Source organism: Tenrec ecaudatus, unplaced genomic scaffold (genome assembly GCF_050624435.1).
Source record: "Tenrec ecaudatus isolate mTenEca1 unplaced genomic scaffold, mTenEca1.hap1 Scaffold_44, whole genome shotgun sequence".
In the NCBI taxonomy this organism is placed as follows: Eukaryota; Metazoa; Chordata; class Mammalia; order Afrosoricida; family Tenrecidae; genus Tenrec; species Tenrec ecaudatus.
The window spans coordinates 648,741-667,588 of record NW_027459345.1 but is presented as its reverse complement, the minus strand read 5'-3'; positions in this window follow the sequence as shown (position 1 = coordinate 667,588).

Below are 18,848 nucleotides of genomic sequence, written 5' to 3'. Positions count from 1 at the left end.
CATATATTAGGCACTGTGGTGGTTATACAATCTTGTGTCAACTTGAGGGTATTCAGAGTGAAAGGGTGGAGTCTAGTCTGTCCATCAGGTCACAGACTGATGATGCCTCCTTGTGGGCAAGGCCTCAGGAGGATTCGGGAACTTCCTCTCTCTGCTTCTCTTTCCTGTTGGGAGCCACATGGCTGAGACCAACTAGCACCTCAAGATACATCCACCACCACTGGGTTCACAGACTTTTCACCCACTGGCCTGTGATCTTCCTGCATTCTGCATCATTGCATGTGGCTGTATGAGTCTGAAGAAAGACATATGGATTGGTATTGGACTTATTGTTTGAAATTGGACTAAAAGATGATCTGGACTGGAATGTTTTCTTGGTATACATTACTCTTTGATACAAAACTCTTTCAGATAGATAGATAGATAGATAGATAGATAGATAGATAGATAGATAGATAGATAGATAGATAGATAGATAGATAGATAGATAGTCTCTAGATTTGTTTCTCCAGTCAACCCGGCATAACACTTTAATCCAGTATTTTTGGTTTTTTAAAGCATCATGATCCTAAATGGTATATTCCAGGAATGCAGTGGCGGTTTAACATTTAAAAATCAATCAACATAAAGTATCCTATCATCAGGATAAAGAAAAACAATCAGTTTAAGAAAATAATTATAGAAAAAGCATTCCACAAAACTCTAGTACTCAGAATAAAAAAAAATTTTAAACCCTTAACAAACTAGGAGTAGAAAGATACTTGTTAAACACACCAACACATATCCAGAAAAAGTGTGTGTGTGGGGGAGGAGGAATCCTACAGCAGAAATCATAATTAATGGTGATCTATAAGAATATGCCTTTCACAATTGTGAACAATAAAAGTCATCTGTCACTCCTATAGAGTACATTGCTCTGAAGGTCCTACCCAGTGCACAACCACAATAAAAATTCATTTTAAAATTAAGGATTGGTGGAAGTACAAAGGATAAACTCGATAAAGAGCGTGGCACCCCATCAGACTTGACTGGAGGCCATGCCTAGAGGTCAAAATTCAGACCTTTATCTATTTACAGGTTTTCTTTCTTTTTTAATTTTTTCTTTTTAAATTAATTTATTCTTTTGTGGGTCATTGGTTTTCTTTTTTGTTGTCATTGTTGGGTTCTCTTTTGTTGCTTTGTCTTGCTATGCCATGTTTCTTGGTGTCTATTATTATCTCTACAGATCTATCTAGATAAGATAGGCTGGATGAACAGTCTGGAGGAGAAAACAATTGGACCGATGGTTCCAGGGGGACATGGGCGAGGGGGAGGTGGGGATAAGTAGGTGGTATGGACCGACCCAAGTTCTCCAAAATTAGTGGTGGTATGGACCGACCCAAGTTCTCCAAAATTAGTGGTAAGGAGGGTGTGAGAGGCCTGGTAGGGATTCAGCAATGGCAATGTAACCAAGAGAAATTACTGAAACCCAAATGAAGGCTGAGCATGATAGTGGGACAGGAGGAAAGCAAAAGGAAATAGAGGAAAGAACTAGGAGACAAAGGGTATTTATAGAGGCCCAAATACAGGCATGTACATATGTAAATATATATAAGATGATGGGGAAATATATCTACGTGCATATACTTATAGGTTTAGTATTAAGACAGCAGATGGACATTGGACCTCCACTCAAGTAATTACTCAATGCAAGAACACTTTTTTCCTATTAAATTGGGATTCCATGATGCACACCTACCCGACACAATCACTGAAGACAAATTTGTGCATAAGCAAATGTGGTGAAGAAAGCTGATGGTGCCTGGCTATCAAAAGATATAGCGTCTGGGGTCTTAAAGGCTTGAAGGTGAACAAGCGGCCATCTAGCACAGAAGCAACAAAGCCCACATGGAAGAAGTACATCAGCCTGTGTGACCATGAGGTGTCTAAGGGATCAGGTATAAGGCATCAAAGAACAAAAAATCATATCATTGTAAATGAGGGTGAATGCAGAGTGGAGACCCAAAACCCATCCATAGGCAACTGGACACCCCCTAACTGAAGGGTTGTGGGGAGGAGATGAGCCACTCGGGGTGCAGGGTAGCAATGATGAAACATACAACTTTTCCTTTAATTCTTAAATGCTTCTTCCCCCCACTATCATGATCCAAATTCTACCTTACAAATCTGGATAGACCAGAGGATGTACACTGGTACAGATAGGAACTGGAAACACAGGGAATCCAGGGCAGATGATCCCTTCAGGACCAGTGCTGAGAGTGGCGATACCGGGAGGGTGGAGGGAGGGTGGAGTGGAAATGGGCAACCAATTACAAGGATCTACATATAACCTCCTCCCTGGGGGATGGATAACAGAAAAGTGGGTGAAGGGAGACGGTGGACAGTGTAAGACATGACAAAATAATAGTAATTTATAACTTATCAAGGGTTCATGAAAGAGCAGGGAGCAGGGAGGGAGGGGGAAAATGAGCTGATATTAAGGGCTCACGTAGAAAGCAAATTTTTGAGAATGATGAGGGCAACAAATGTACAAATGTGATTGACACAATGGATGGATGTATGGATTGTGATAAGGATTGTATGAGCCCCAAATAAAATGATAAAAACATTAAGGATTGGTAAAGAGGAAATGAAAGCTTCATTGGCCACATATAACATAACTATGTATGGACGAAATACAAATAAACCATGACAGTAAGGAAATTGAGCAATGTCACTAGAAACAAGTCAGAATTTAAAAATTCATTCAGATAATATTTAATTAAAATATATACATATATACCAATTATATATATTTCTGCAGCATGTTATATGACAGGTGAACTAGTTTGAGGTATGAAATGACATTTGGAGAAACACTTAAAATTGGTTAAAGTAACTAGAATGTAATTGAGCTGGAAGTTTTTATTAGAGTGACAGAAAAGAAATTATTGATAAATATGATTATAAAGATGGAAACATACTGTTTCGTGTAAGGTATCATCTTTCTTTTTAGCCATGATGTTAGCCATGGTCTTGGGTGGCACAGTATTACATCACAAAATGCACATATTGGATAGATAGGTCAAATATTAGGAAATATTTTAAAGTTGTATAATTCAGTATTTTAAGTTTAAAATGCTGATATTCTTATCTTAAAAAACATACACTATTAAGTAAATTTTTGTCAATTTTCTACATCAAATACATAAAACCAAAACATTCCTTTGAAATCTGCACTTCTATAGAAGGGTCTTTAAGAACAGCAAGGGCTCTATTTCTCAGTCTAGACTATGGTATTCTCTAGGAGCCAGGAGCCCCTGGAGACCTAGAGACCTGGTGTTGGGCTGTGAGCCCCATAGACCTGGTGTTGGGCTGCTAAGGACGAGGTTGGCAATTCAGATGCACTTCCCATCAGAAAGAGGAAGTGATCTGTTCCAGGAAAGATTTACGCCTCAAAAATCCAGATCGGCTCACAGTGAGGCCATATTGACTGGATGGTAGTGAGTTGTTTTGGGGGATTATTCTCTTATCGTCTCCATTGACCTTATAAGGTTCAGTGTATGTCTAATATACTCTTAAGAAAATAGGTGTATCCTAAATGATATTCTGCAATAAAATACCATGAAATTCTGGATGAAACATAACAAAACTACTTTAAAGTGATCCTTTACAATTCTAGCAGGGCTCTTTAAAAAAAAACACACACAACAAAAATACCTCCATACAATAAAAAGAAAGAGAAGGTAGAAACCAATACAGGTACATTCTTGAGCAGACAGGTACCTGGGAATAGTGCCACTTTAAAAACAAAAGTAGGTGGTGTTTAATTACCTTGCAAAACTATAGTCAATACCTGAGTATCCAACAAATGAAGTTGGAGTGGTAAACTTTATATTGAACATATGTCTTCAATGAACAGATGAATAAGATAAAATCGTTTCCACCAGAAAAAGCAAACAATGCGGCAGCTTATTCTGGGCTAGGCTTAAGTGCTGTGTGGAGGGAATGGAGATATTTTTTTCCTTAAGAATTCATAATTAAAGCCATCGTTTTATGTATGCTTGGCACAGTGCATTGAATAATGACTCCCCAGATGCCCATATCCTAATCCCAGGAAGATATGCCTATATTACTTTACATGACAAAGAGACTTTTCAGATACGATTAACCTTAAAATTATATGGGTGCATATATGTACTTGTGAAATTACTTAATCTACAAAATATTATGTGTGTCATTTATGAGTACAGGACATGGTTCTCAACTTTTATCTCTGCAATAGAAGGGTCATGGATGGAAACAGATAAGGTGAGACTCAGACATCAAATCTTCTAATCAAATAACTTCTATTTACATACTGGTTATTTATTAAAGCTAAATAACAGAAATCAAAATAATACAAAGAATTCTGGTGAAGATGGCATTCTGTATTTTTTGACAGGATGTTTATTTCCCTGACAGATACTAAGCAACCTGGATAAAGTGCTACCAAGTAGACAGATGTAATAATTCTGAAAGAATGATGTATTTCTTAATACATGATGCAATGATTTATTGGGGATTTTGGGGGACAACTGGAGGGAGAGAGAACAAACAATAAATTCGGGAGTGGGCAAGGAGCATTAGAACGGATTGTGATCACGTGTATACAACTCTTTTTAAAATCAATTTAAATATAGGAGTGTATGATATGTGAATACTATATTAAGAAAACTGAGGGGGGGAAATGAAACCAAACTTGACTAATGGTTAACATGGGTAAAGGAGGAAGAATTGTTGCTTAGAAGTCATTGAGTTTATGTTAATGTTAGGGGAATAGTTTATGTTAATAGTTAGGGGAAGAGTTAATGTTAATGTTGGGAAAGGATATTGTGATAGTTATGCCAAACTGGCCAATGAACACCTGGGGTTAATTGAAGGGGAGAGAGATAAATGGGTCAGCGAGCCTCGCCTGTGTTGTCGCTTGCTCTCTGATAGTGGGACCAGTGTGCAGCCATAGCTAGTTCCGTGCCTCAGCTGGCAAGGCTCACTTCCTGCGAGACACCCCTGAGGAGAAGCCACATGGACCTACCCTGATGCAGCCCTGGGTGCTGGAGCAACCACGTGGAGACCCCTGCCAGCACTGAGATGCTTCCAGGCTGACTGATTTGGCTTTCCTCCTACAGTCAGCGTCATTGCATGTGTTTTGTGAGATTGAGGAGGACTTTGTAGCTCAGTGTTGGACATATGGGCTAATGTCAGACTTAAGGGCTTGGACAGCACTGGGTTGGGATGCTTCCTTAATGTACATTTACCTCTTATATAAAACTCTCTTATACATATATGAGTTTCTGTGGATTTGTTTTCCCTAGTCTACCTAAACTAACTCAGATATTAATAATGATTATATAGCATGAAGAGTATAACCAATGGCACTTGATTATACACATAGAAATTGTCAAATTGGAGAATGTTTTGTGATGCATATTTTTGCCAAGGTTAAAAAAATAATTGCATGAATACTAATGAGTACAAGGAGGAAGAATATGTTTAAAATTGAATGAAGTGGTAATTCTACAACTCTTCTTGGTATGATTGGATTATTGAATTGTATGGCATGTGGATAAAGAAATTACCAATAAAACTTTTAAAAGAAGAGTCTATTTCTGAGATAAAATAGAAAAAGTAGCTTTCTTCTACTCCCTCCCTCTAAGCAAAACTAAATACCCTGCAAAACACTCAAAATCATAGGAGAACTCTGAAGGTGGAAAGAAGATTATTTGGCTAGGCATCTTAGGGCTTAAAGAATAAGGTTATAATGACTTCTTAGACTTCATTATAAGTTGCTGCTGGTGTTTAATTTTTCCTGTAGCCCAGGCTGGACATTGGAAAGCCCTGCAATGCAGAACTCTCGACAGGCATAAACAAGAAAAAGATGAAAGAGGGAGAAATGTCCTGTTGCTTTGACTAATGAACTAAAATAACAAAGGGAGACAGTAGCCCAGCAGAGACAAGCCACACTCTGGCAGCAGCAGCTGATCTGTCAACAATAGGGTTGTCAGCAAGTGACTAAGCAATCCTGTCCACCCCTTGATTCACACTGGGTGACAGTAATGGGCGCAATTGCCAGTCACTTGCCACCCAGAGGGTTAATTCATCCCTTGCCTCACAAACATGATCTACCATCATCAGTATCCAGTGCGCTAACAGCTGTCCTTCCCTAAGCCAGCACGCCCATTCTGCCAAATGACAATCCCAGCAGAGACGGGGAAGGCCTGCCAGACCTCTGCCAAACCAGCATCAGAAAGTATCAAGTTAACATAGAAGATCTAAATAAACTTGAGCCTCTAAACATAATATCTAAAATGTCCACACTACAATCAAAGATTACTCATTATAGCAAAAACCTTTAAAAATCACAGCTCAACTGAGAAAATACTGACATTTCAGCAAGCACAAATTCTGAGAGGAATCAAATATTGAAACCATCTGACAAAGAATATAAGGTTGCCACCATAAATTAGACACAACAATAAAGGTTTGCTTTCTTCCAAATGAATGAAATGGAAGTTTTAAAAAGAAATTATAGAATTGAAAATTGAAATAAAATGGAGCCAACTAGTTAGTTTCAACCCATACCAACCCTATGTACAACAGAGCAAAGCAATGCCTGGTCCGGCCCCCACAATTGTTATGGTCAAGTACATCCTTGCAGCCACTGTAACAATCCATTTGGTCAAGGATCTCCCTCTTGTTTGCTGCCCCTCTACATTAAGAAGCATGTTCTTTTACAGGCAATGGTCTCTCCTGATCCAAAGAATGAGAGAAAGAGTCTTGCTATCCTCTCTTCCAAGGCACATGCTAGCTCTACTTCATCTGCTTATTCCGGTGGTAGATTATGGTACTCTCAGTATACTTTGATGGCACCATAATTAAAATGCCTGAATTCTTCTTCATTATTCAATGTCCAGTATTTGCATTTAAGGTGATTGAAAATACCATGGTGATTGAAAATACCATGGCTTGAGTCAGGAGCACCTTAATCCTCATAGTAACATCAATGATCTTCAACACATTAAAAAAAATCTTGTGAAACAAATTACCCATATAAAGCCTTATTTTATTTCTTGACTACATCACAGATGAAGAAAACAAAAGGTCATTAAAAGATAAGAAAGAAAGAGTCGGCCAAAGTGGACGTCAGAAGAGACTGAAATTTGCTTTTGAACATAAATCACTTGAATGAAATAACAAAGTGAAACAGCTGAAAACATTTCAAAGAGCAGCTTAAGAAGATAAAATATTACGGTGAAATATTTGTGCAAAACCTTGAGAAAGGCAACCCAAGAGAATTCTGAAATTTTAGAACAATGTCATTAATAATAAATACAAGTAAATTTTAAGAAGATTATTCAACAATGGTTGCAGCAATGCATAGACAGGGTGTCGCCAGGAATTCAAGACAGATACAGAGAAGGACATAGAAGAGTGACTGATCATTGCTTTCATCAGCTGGCGCTTGGCTGAAAGCAGTGAACACCAGAAAGAGACTTATCTGTGTTTTATTGACTGTATGGATCATAAAGAAATAACATTTAGAACAATGGGAATTTCAAAGCACGCCATTGGGTCCATGAGGTACCGGTAAATGGAACAAGAAGCAGTTGTTTGAACAGAACAAGGAAATACTGAATGGTTTAAAATTAGAAAAATTTATATCAAGGTTGTATGCTTTCACTATATTTGTTTCATCTATATGTTGAACAAATCTTCTGAGAACTGGATATATGAAAAAGAATCAAGCATCAGGATTATAAGAAGGCTTGTTAACCTTTAATATACAAATGACACCATCTTGTTTGCTGAAAGTGAGGAAGACGTGAAACACTTGCTGATGAAGATCAAGGTTTACAGACTTCAATATGGATTATAAGTGAATGCAAAGGAAACCAAAATCCTCACCACTATACCAGTAGATAACATGATGATAAAGAAAAATGATAGATGGGTTCAGTTATAGAGTTAGAACCAGTGGAGTAGATAAGAGCTGATTAGAATTTAGTAAACCTGTAAAGCAGAGAGAAAATATTCTGCGGGGAATGGGGGCCAGGGATGGTGGTGGCACAGAACAGACCACCAGAGTCCTGTGGGACAATAACAGATCCAACATTCACATCATCAGAGTCCCAAGAGAAAAGGAGAGCAAATACAGGACTGAAAAATTATTCAAAGAAATAATGGTTGAAAACTCTCTAACTTTGGTAAAAGATAAATGTATGACTATATATAATAAAAGAGTAAAAATATCAAATCAATAATCTAGGATATGCTTCTCACCTAAAGAATTTTTAAAAAGAGAAAAATAAATTCAAATAGTCAGAAAGAAGGATATGATAAGGAAGATAAATCAATGAAATTGAAAACAGTAAACAATAGGGAATATCAACAATACCAAAGACTGCTTTCTTAGAAATACAAGTAAAATAGCTAATTAACATTTAGCAAGAACAATAAAGTTTAAAAGAGTGTGCTGTAGTGTATTGCTTATTATAGCTCTTCTAGCTATCATCTGTGTAACTTTCACCAAAAGACTGGGTCTCCAACCCACAACCCGGAATAACACTCGGTCTTTGGGTTTCTGAGACTTTAAATCGTAATGGGATCAGACAAGCTCATCTTGTTCCCATGGAGACACTAGTGGGTTCCAGCTGCTGATCTTGCAATTAGCAATTCACGGAGTGACTCCCTATACCACCAGGGCTCCTTCATGATGAGGTGTAGTCTCACTGCCATCAAGGCAATGTTGACTACTAGCAACTCCCTGTGGGTTTCTGAGACGGTAACTCTTCACTGGAGTTGAAAGTCTCTCCTGTGGAGTTGCTCATGATTTTGAACTGCTGCCTATGTGGACCAGGTAGATTGCAGCCTAAAGTATAACCACTACACCACCATGGCTCCACAAATTTAAGGTGTTTGTTATCCACCCAAGGGATTGATTAGTTGTTTTGTTTGTTTTTTATTACTAAATGTTTTTATTGGGGCTCATACAGCTCTTATCACAATCCATACATACATCAATTGAGCAAAGCACCCTTATACATTCGTTGCACTCGTCATTCTCAAAATTCGCCTTCCACTTGGGTTCCTGGAATCAGCTCAGTTTCCTAACCCCCTCTCCCCACTCCCCCCTTCTCCCTGCTCTCTTAATAGTTTATAAATAATTATTTTATCTTATCTTACACTGCCCGGCGTCTCCCCTCACCCACCTTCCCATTGCCCATCTCCCAGAGAGGAGGTTACACATAGATCTCCAAGATCGGTTCTCCCTTTCTACACCCCCTTCCCTCCCGGTGTCGCCACTCCCACCACTGGTGTTGAGGGGTTCGTCAGTCCTAGATTCCCTGTGTTTCCAGATCCCTACTGCACCACTGTACATCCTCTGGTCTAACCAGGTCCGCAAGGTAGAATTGGGGTCATGATAATTGGGAGGGGAGGGAGCATTCAAGAACTAGAGAAAGGTTTTGAGTTTCATTGCTGCTACACTGAATTAGTATGTTAACAGTGTAAATAAGAAACATGAAACCATTGTGTGGGACCTTGCAAATAAGGAGGATGGGACCTTGACAAAGGGATTGGTTAGTTACACCATCCTGCTAAACTGAAAATGAACCACTCCAGAGATGCCACGTGGGTCCAACCACCATCAAGAAAGAAGAGCTAGGAGGGGAGGCTGACCTAGAAATCCCTGCACAGATCCATAGGGCTGTGACACCACAAATGGCAGAGCGACAGCAAAGAAAGGGCAGCAGCTGAGCTAGGGGACTGGCAGCAGACAGTGCAGTGAGCTTCCCAGCCGATAGAGCAAGAATGTTAAGGGGTTTCAAGGAGAAAGCTTGTTGGCAGAGTCTGGTGCCTCTGGACATTTATCGACAGAGCTAAAATAATTTCTAAACGTCATCTGCCAAAAGAAGTGGCTAAGAGATCAAGGAAAAGAGAGAGTTATGTCCGTGGACATGGCCGAAAAGATGCTGTCCTGAGCATTTCTGACCCTGAACTGTATCTGTTAACTTTACTAATAAATCCCTTCATGGTGAATGTTGCCTGTGAGTTCTGTGTGGCTTTCAAAACGAACTACTGAACATAGTAGAGAAGCATAGTGTGTCTTGGGAGAGGCGATTGGTGTCAGAATTGGTAAGAAATGTGGAGGGTAGAAGCATTCCTGAACTTTATCTTATAGACATCAGTGCTGGGCTGTTACCAATGGCAATTCTTCTCTTTCCTCTTCATGAAATTAGGGGAGGTCAGATACCACCCCCAAAACATGATGAATGAAGAGAAAGCCATAAAATACCAAGAGTATGTATGAAAAAGGGATATCACCACATATCTTGCAGTAATTAAATGGGATATATTTATATTTTTACAGGAAGTTTTATCCTCCTAAATATGAACTAATTCCCTGAAAATCACAAACTACCAAAAACTCAACCAAGACTTAATAACAACCTAAGTAGTTTTATAAACATTAAGGAAATTGAGTATGTGTTTGTAAAAGTACCTAAAAGAAAGACATTAAGGCCCAGATAACTTCACTAGGCAATTTTAGCAGAGAGAAAAAGTAAAAATAATTTATTCAATATCTTCAAACCGTAGAAGAAAAGGTATTGATTCTCAATTCATTTTATGAGGATAATATTACCCTAAATTAGCAAAGACAGAACAAAAATGATACATCAATGTTTCTCATGAACTTATATGCAAAAAAATATCCGGAAAATCTTAGCAAAACATGTTTGGCAAAAGTCAAGGAAATAAAAGCAGCATATACATTGTGAGAGCTAATGTCAACCTATTAGAGTCAAACTACCTCTGGCCAAGAAGAAAGACACCTTCAAAGTCCTTCTCCTGCCCTTTTTACTGTGAAAGCCTCGGACGCTTTTTCAAAGCAGCTTGGTGTCAAAAATTCTTTCAGTATCATCTAAAAGCCTGTTTATAACTTGTTAGAATTTTTTTGTGTTGTTTGCTGACCATATAAAATGAGCTCTCTTTTATCTGGTTCCTGATTGCTTTCTGACCTTTAGCATAATGGAGAAACATCTTTTAGCCCTTTAAAATTTGTGACAACAAAATTTGGATATGAGAAACATCTTCAAAGCTGGATTATCTGACTCACAGTGTGATCTTCCTACCATTTAGATCCCCTTTCAGAGAGTTTTGCCAGCCTGACATTTCTACAACTGAAACTGCCAGGCCCTAATGAGTTTGCTCATTTCTGAATTTCTCTAACCCTTATTACCTATATTAACATATTTATTTTAAATTAAGTCATCATTAATATGTGGTAAAAAGCACTCATTTTACATGTACATCCAGTGTATGGTGACAAATAGATTCAGTCCTGTGGAACCATCATCACAATCAAGTTATGAAACATTTTGAACATCCCAAATTGACTTGTCCCCTTTTTCCAAACCCCAGATCTAGGCAACCACTAGTTTGCTTTTCATCAATATAGATTAAGTTCGCCTCTTTCATAATTTTACTGAAGTACATAGCATGTATGTTTTGGGGTCTGACTTGTTTCACTCGGGATGAGAGTCTTGAGATTTATCTAAGCAGTTGCTTTGTTGCTGCTGCTGTTTCTGAGGCATGTTCCATGTTATGACCAGAGGTGTCCTTAGCCATTCACTTGATGAAGGATATCGGGGATGCTTGTCGTTTGGGACTATTACCAATAAAGTTGCTAAGAGCATTCATGTACAAGTCTCTATGGGCTATCTAAAGACTCCTGAGCAAACAGCTGGCCGTGGAATGGCAGAATCAAAAGGCAGACATGTGTTCCACTTAACCAAGAAAGCCAGACCCTCAAATGCATAAAGAAAAGATTCCCATCAGCAATGTGTGGGAGTTCCACTAGTTCTGCATCGTTGATAAGATCGGGGCTTTTTCGGTTGTTGTGAAATCATTAAAATGTTTACCATTCTAGTAGGTAGAATGCCATGTGGTTCTAAGGTATATGTCGCTGGTGATTACTAATGCTGAACAGATTTTTGTGCTTGTTGGCCTTCACACATCTTCTTTGATTGAAATTTTCACATTTTGGCCCATTTTCTAATTGGGTTCTTTTTCTTATTATTATGGAATTTATATATAACAGATAAAAACTCTTTGTCAGGTGTGCATACATTGTGAATATTATCTCCCAATATGTTTCTTACTTTAATACTTTTTCTTAAGAGTATAATAAATTGTCAGAAGTTTTCATTCTAACAAGATCTTAATTAGGACATAAAATGTTGATAGCTAATTCCTTTTGTTTCTTGCCTCAAGAAATCTATTCCTCTCAATGTCATAAAGATCTTAACCACTGTTTTTTGTCTAAAGGATCCTTTGTTTGATATTTTACATCAAGTCTATGATACATTCCAACTAGCTTTGGAATAAAATTTTAAAAAATAATAAAATCCAGAGCTACATTCAATTTTTCTCAGGTAGTATTAAACTTAAGTTCTTAAGTTAGTTAGTATTAAACTTAGTTCTTAACTACTTAGTATTAAAGTATTCAGTATTAAACTTAAGTATTTCCCATCAGCATGCTCTCCTCTCTTCTGCCTCTTTGTAGTTCCTCTCAGCTAGATTGTTGTTGCTCCAGCAACCCCAGGATTTCTACGTCCCCCTCATTGTTGATTTTAATTCCCTAGTTGTTCCCCTGTCTATGGAGTTGTTTCCTCACCATTTCCTTCTGCCTCCTCTGGAACCTTAGGTCCTTTGGCTTGCTTCCCATGCCTATCGTATATAGGTAGGCAACCCAACAACAATGCAGACAATACAAAAAGAAAACAATATATGAATAAAAAGAGAGAAAAAAGAGATAGAAAAAAAAAATATATATATAATAATAACTAGCAAAACAAATAAAAACCCTGAACAAGCATAAATAATTCCAGGGCTGCCTGCTGACCATATTGATTATATTCCCATGGGTCTTTGGGGGTTCCGGGAACTGCCCCTCCTAGCCGGAAGTCTATTTTGGGGGCTCTTCAGTGGTTTTGTGGCTTGGCTTTGCTCCCATTGTGGATCTGTTATGTTCCCTTCTTGGGTCGCCCTATTGCGGGGGTTCAGACTGGACGCACTCCCCACCATGTATCCCCAGCACTGACCTCTGTCATGGTATGCTCCAGCGAGGGGTCATCATGGTGGGAAAGTAGGAAGGTAAAAGGAAACTGGAAAGACCTAGAAAGCAGAGCTATGGATAGAGGCCTAAATATAGGTGTGCACTTATGTAAATATATCAATTCATAAAAATAGGGGTATTGGCATAGGTACATACATTTCTATGACAATACATTGAGGAAGTGGACAGATGTTGGGCCTCTGCTCAAGCCCTCCCACGATGTAAGAACACTTTGTTCCAACAACCTGGCCTTCTGTGATGATCACCCTTCTGACACGATCACTGAAGACAAATGGGTGCACAAGCAAATGTGGTGAAGAAAAAAGATATCGTGTCTGGGGTCTTAAATGCTTGAAGTTAAACAAGTGGCCACCTAGCAGAGAAGCAACAAGCCCACGTGGAAGAAGCACAACAGTCTGTGCGATCATGAGATATTGATGGGATCAGATAACAGGCACCAGAAGGCCCAAACCAAACAAACAAACAAAAATATATTTCAGAGGACCAGGGAAGTCAGAGCAGACACTCAAACTCTGTCTGTAGACAATGGGACATCCCTTCACAGAAGGGTCACAAGGAAGACACGAGTAAGCCAGGGTGAATATAGCACTGATGAAACACATAATAGTCCTTGGTTCCTTGAGGTTTCCTCACCCCCCACCTCCCCACTATCATGACCCCAGTCCTTTCTTTCACTGTGGGTTAGGCCACAGCATGTGCACAGGTACAGATACAGATCAGGACACATGGAATCCAGATCAGATAAACCCCTCAGGAACAGAAATGGGAGTAGCAATATCAGGAGGGTAGGGGGAAGGTGGGGAGAAGACAGGGAAGAAACTTCAGGGGAAGGAAGACAGTAGTGGGTATAAGAGAGACAACTGGACATCCCTTGCAGAGGAGTAGTGGGGAGGAGATTAGTCACTTAGGGTTCAGTATAGCAATAATGAAACTCACAACCTTCCTCTAGTTCTTAAACGCTTCTTCCCGTCCCCCCCCTCGCCCCCAACTATCATGATCCCAATTCTACCTTGCAAACCTGGTTAGACCAGAGGATGCATAGCGGCACAGTTGGGATCTGGAAACACAGGGAATCTAGGACAGATGAACCCCTCAAGACCAATGGTGAGAGTGGCAATACCGGGAAGGAAGGGGGTGGTAGAAAGGGGGAACCGATCTCGGGTATCTACATATAACCTCCTCTCTGGGGGATGGGCAACAGAAAAGGAGGTGAAGGGAGACACCGGGCAGTGTAAGATAAGATAAAATAATAATTTATAAATAATTAAGGGTTCATGAGGGAGGGGGGAGCTGCGAGGGAGGGGGAGGGAAAAAAGGAAAATGAGCTGATTCCAGGAACCCAAGCAGAAGGTGAAATTTGAGAATGATGAGGAGGGCAATGAATCTATAAGGGTGCTTTACTCAATTGATGTATGTATGGATTGTGATAAGAGTTGTATGAGCCCCAATAAAATTATTAAAATATATGAAATTAATAATGATTTATCATGTATCAAGGGGTCACAAGGTTGGGGGAGGGAGAGTAAAATGAGGAGCTGATACCAGAGACAGAGTAGAATGTAAATATTTAGAAAATAATGATGGCAACATATTTACAATTATGCTTGATACAACTGATGTAAGGATTGCTTTAAGGACCGTAAGAACCTAATAAAATGATATTTAAAATAGAAAATAAAGAAACTGATGGTCGGTCTACAGCCAGTACCTGCCTTTGTTTTGAACAATAAAATAAAATTAAAAATAAACAAGTATTTAATTTAATGTATTAGAAATTCAATATTTTACTTTTAAAACCTAAAACTTCCCATCAATGGAATAAATAAGAAAGCTGATATCTACTAATATGGACTCCAAACTTATAAGCAACATAGTTTCTTAACAAAATATCCATATTTCAGATACACCAAGGCAAGTGCCTTAAATAAAAATGTTCTGATTCTCCTGGAGTGACTAAAGGAGACCAACAATTCTACCCCCTCCCATACTCAAGAAGAGTCAGGGCAGCTACTGCTTCGTTAGTGAACCCTAAATCTTATGCCTTCACTCTACTTTCTGTTCCCTAACATTCTAACATATTTAGAATGATTTACCCTCTGAAATAAGTTGGCTTCAGGAGCCAAAAAAGGGAAATTGTATGAAGACTTAGCAAAGGTATCTTTTAAGAGCAATTCAATTGTATATAAATATGAAAAGGCATTAAATAAAAATTTCACTTTTTGATTTATAGTTTGTTTTCCATTTGTCTACATTGGTGTGGTGCTGTGGGTAAGATGTTGGACTTCTAATTTCAGTGTCGGTGATTCAAATGTACCAGCTGCTTCCAGGGAGAAGGGTGAGACTGTCCATCTCCATAAAGATTTCCAGTCTCAGAAACCCCAGACAGGGTCATTTTGAGTCATAAGGAACTCACTGGCAGTGGACTTGGTTTGGGGTATCTAAATATTCTATACCTAATATAAATGAAGTTCCAAAATATTTTCAATTCTCTGTAAGTCTGAGAAAGAGATTCTTGAAATTGCTTTGGCCCATATTCTGCACAAAGTACCATAGTTATATAAGGTGATTTAATTTTTTAAAAAGTTTATGTACTTGTAGGTTTCCCAATATAATCCCAGCATGTAATCTGAGGGCCTGCAATGTGAAAGACACTGTCACATGCAGCCAGGATTGAGAAGCATTTTTTTTTTTTTTAGTGTGGGGTGTCAAAACTTGGTCCATGGACCACGGGAAGCCCCTTGTACATTTTCAGGGGTCCACAAGGTCAAAAGTTAAAAGGCTAAAGCAGAGATGTCATTTTTTTAAAATGTTAAGACGACATTTTTATTAATGCTTAGTAAAGTTTCTGGAGTCGCAGCATGAATTAAGAAAGTGGGACAAGCTACCCCAGTTGTTGAACTTTTCACTACCACATGATTAAGACCTGCTATGTTCAATTACCTTGTATGCATGGGAAAGTTTGACAACGAATAAGGAAAACCGAAGAAGATGTGATGCATTTATTTCAATTATGGTATTGGCAAAAAATATTGAAAGTACCATGGGCAGTTGGAAGAACAAACAAATCTTTCATGGGAGAAACCCAGCCAAAAGGCTCCTTAGAAGTGTGTATGGTGAAACGATGTCTCATGTACTTTGGGCATATGACCAACCAGTCCCTGGAAAGGACTTCAAGCTTAGTCAAGTAGAAGATCAACAACAAAGAGGAAGACTGTCAAGGAGATGGACCAATGCTGCTGGTTGATGACTGCAAGGATGGACTCAAACCATGGCACTGGGCCAGTGCTGGGCATTGTTTTATTCTGTAGGACATGGGGTTGTAAGCATCAGAACCTACTCCACGGCAACTTACAACCATCGCACACCAACACGTGGTAAGAGAACACCCCCCAAAATTAAATAATGTCCATTATTTAATTAGAAAAAGATGAATGTTATTAAATATTAACTCTTAGAAACATCCCTTTACTCTTCTATGCACCAAGATGAAAGAAACACATCCAGGACTTTTACACTGTTGTATAAAATGACTTGTCTCCAAGAGAGGGATTTGTGTGATTGCTTAGGTCCTGAATGAAACTAATCACTCTAGCATGAACATAATTTTTGTTTGAATTAAAGACTGAAAAATAATTATTTCTACAGGAGCATTTGGCAGAAATTTTCTCAACAAACCAAATTAGCTGTCACTTTAAGGAAAACAATACACTAACAGTTGCCAATGATCAAATGTGAACTTGAAGTGAAAAATTAGAAATTTGCAAAGTGTGTTCCTGCCACAGTGAAACTGCTGCCTATAAAAAGGCTTAATGATTTTTCTAAAGAAATTTATACTTAGGCTAAAAAGTTTTTTATATGGTACAAAGCAGTGTAGCAACATTTGGAAACCCTACATGACTCAGAAAATCAATCATTTACAAGTGGCCATGCATAGTGTTACAAGGTCATGCGTGGGTAAAAGATCTAGTAAAAGAACAGGATGGATCAATAGCACATAATATAATAGATTACAAAAACATTGACAAACTGTAGATTTCACATTATAACTAACCTTCAAGAAACCACCACTTGTTTTCAACCTTCCTCATGCCACAACCTTCAATACAGTGCCTCAGGTTGTAGTGACCACCAACCATAAAACTATTTTCATTGTTACTCATAACTGCAATTTTGCTACTGTTATGAATCATAATGTAAATATATGATATACCGGGTATATTTTCATTGTTACAAATTGAACATAATTAAAGTATAGTGATTAATCACAAAAACAACATATATTTATATTTTGTGACATATTTCTAATTACAAATAAATGAAATTTTGTCTTGAAGCATGGTACAGCATGGGTAACAGTCTTCTTGCTGGGTGCTCGTATGTGGGCGTATCTGCATGTGGGTGGACTCGCCTGGAGATGGATAGAGGAGCGGTGTCTCAGTTCCTAAGACCATTGGAAATATATGTTTTCCGATGGTCTTTGGCTACCCCTGCGAAAGGGTCATACTCCCAAAAGGGTCACAACCCACAGGCTGAGAACTGCTGGTTAAGGTATGTTTTTTAATGCAGTATCTGTGGAATTTTTTTTAAGTCGCTACATTGTTCACAAAAGCAGACAGATTGGGTACAGTTATCTCCTGAAAGGGCCAGATAGTGCTGAGTCTTCTCATGACCCTCAGGCTGAGAACTACTGATCTAAAAGGACTTCTAAAGTATCCTTTTCTTTTATATGTATATAACTATGTAAAAGATTAAATTTCATTTATATTCTCAATTTAAGCATATATTGCAACGATAGACAGCAGATACAAAGATGAGAATACACCTGTTTTCTCTTGAGTCACACATTTTAGAGATTTTCAAAAGGGTAAAAAAATGGCATTCTTCTCATTTAATGTCATCTTTAATTGGAGAACTATTATTTTTCAATAAAATACAAATAATTTATATTAATATAAATGAATCGTTTTTTACATTAATTAACATATTTTATAAATACATTTTAATCTCATAGTTTACATGGATAACTATAACTCACAAAGACAAAAGTACTTTGAGGCCCTCAATAACTTTTGATAATATAAAAATTTGAGAAGTGCTGATATACATGTTTCTTTTTAAAATAATTTTATTGGATATAATTCACATGCCATACCATTAATAGAGCATATTGAGAAGGATTGTTCAATCAGCACCATGGTCAATTTCAGAACATTTTCTTTTTTCTCATGCCCATTGTTGTTAGCATCCTACCCCAGCAGCCAACATCTCCTGCCATGCCCGCGGATGATTATTAATGCAGTCACTGTCAATAGAGTTACCCACTCTGGATTTCATAAAGAGAAAATCATACAAAACACAAACAGAAACAATGACAAAATGAGACAGAGGAAAAAATCTTAATAGAAAAGAAAGTATTAAAAATGGAAACAGCTTTCAAATGGATCATATAGGGATCAAATGATAAGGTATTAACTACATCTGTCATAATTGATCTTATACTACTCTCTGTGGGGAAGCAATGTTCCATTGGTGCAGTGCCATCAGAGGGAATTCAAGGAAGCCTCACTCGGCGTGGGGACCCTGTAAATGGATTTTGGGCGTCCATTCTCCTCCATAGCTTTTTAAGCCCAGGTGTTCACAATTTAAGATCTGATATGGTCCCCTCCTTTAGATTTGGATTTGATTATTTGCA